General features: G+C 33.8%; 1 non-coding gene across 1 annotated transcript; it reads left to right on the top strand.

Annotated features, from left to right (window-relative positions):
* Positions 1-113: 113 nt before the first annotated feature.
* On the top strand, positions 114-186 carry Trnaa-agc. Its single transcript has one exon. It is a non-coding gene; the product is annotated as a tRNA-Ala (tRNA).
* Positions 187-1802: the final 1616 nt, after the last annotated feature.

Here is a 1802-nt window from a genome sequence, read left to right as displayed (position 1 = left end):
AATATATGTTCTTACTTTAGAATAAGTAAAATCGAATCTTTAAAATGAATTAATTTAAATAGATAATGAAGTGAGTGCAGTGAAATTGGTAAAATAAAACACGTGGAAACAACGGGGGCGTAGCTCATACGGTAGAGCGCTCGCTTAGCATGCGAGAGGTACCAGGATCGATGCCTGGCGCCTCCATTGAATTTTTTCTTTCACAAAACTTTCATATAATAAAATTTTCTATTTTTTTCCGTTCACGAAAAATCGCATTTCTCGTTTTATAAAATAAAAATGACTTATCTTTAACGATTAAGTAACTTATCTTTAACACGATTAAATAACTTATCTTTAACAAGTGCTCCAGTAATTTTACCAACCTACACTTCCCTTCGCAAGTATCGGGACACTTACCGAATGGGAAACAAACCTAAACAGTCGTTAAACAATGTCGGCCGAAAATCGAAAACTGTATACGTGACAGCGGACGTCAGTGTTAAACACAGATGCACGTCACGAACATGATGGGTGTCCTAATACTTAGTGAACGATGGTGTTATATTATTCTATTTACAAAACGTCCTTATGAGATAGCACATTTATCGTAATTAAAAAAGACGTGTAACGGTTGAAATGCAAATAGAGAAGGAAATAAAATGTTTCGTTTGCTTAACAAGTATCGACATTTGCATATGTTAGACAAGGATGAAATATAAAAGGTCGCATGACACTCGAAACGAAGGAAAGCCGCGTACGCGAACTAACGGTTGGATAGGACCGAGTGTAGGCCCTGAGGACAGTTTTATGACAATAATCAGAGCCAAGTTATTCGGGAACGTCCAGAGGCTCCAAAAACCTACTGAAGAGGACACTTGTCTGGAGTTTTATGAAAGATATCAATTGACAATTGCCAATCCATTCACATATTGAATAGAATAGAATTATAAGTTAAAAGGCTCGGTGTACATTTGAGGGGATTGACATTTTTTGAAAATTTGTTAAAAAGACAAGTGAAATAAGTTATAATTAACATTTTTTGTTTCTCAGAATAAGGAAATTATGAGTTACGCCACTGTGACTATAAGTCCCTCGTTTCTTACACATAATAGAATGTACATATTAAAGTATCGAGATAGGCGCAATGTTGCAGTAAACGTTTTACTAAAAACCGTTTTTGTAAAAATACTTGGACAGTCTTTTGCGATTACAATAAACTGTTGACACTGAGTAAATATGAACAATTAGAAATAAAAGTAAAAAAAATTCTAAAACAAATTTGTTCTTCTTTTGTCGCGGTGTTTTTCCTTCCGAATGGTCAAACAGTCAATAAATAGTACTATGTACTTGGGTATCATGAGGCATTTGCATGATTCGAGTTGCAATTAATAGTCGAGTTTATGGAAAAACTCGGAGATTTTGCATCACGATAACACACTAGCTCACTTATTTGCGACTTCTTGGTCAAAAACTCGAGTAACACTATGCCATTATATTTTCCTAAAATTTAGTAAGCTCTTAAAGAATTAATAAAACTAAATCGTGTAATTAAAAGATAACCTTACGATATTATTACTTAAAACAAAATAAAATCATCATGCAAGGAATCCTTTTATGTAACAATGATAAACCATTCACGAAACTAAATTAAATTAAATAATACGTATGAATGTGTCACATTTATTTAATATTATGTACACATTTTTGTTCGAATATTAATACTGGCACTATTATAACATTCGAAGAATCGGGAAAACAACGGCGCCGTGGCTTAGTTGGTTAAAGCGCCTGTCTAGTAAACAGGAGATCGAGGGTTCGAA

Source organism: Habropoda laboriosa, unplaced genomic scaffold (assembly GCF_001263275.1).
Source record: "Habropoda laboriosa isolate 0110345459 unplaced genomic scaffold, ASM126327v1 C6099789, whole genome shotgun sequence".
Lineage (NCBI taxonomy): Eukaryota > Metazoa > Arthropoda > Insecta > Hymenoptera > Apidae > Habropoda > Habropoda laboriosa.
The sequence above is the reverse complement of the archived record's forward strand: the minus strand, read 5'-3'. Positions and strand labels throughout refer to the sequence as shown.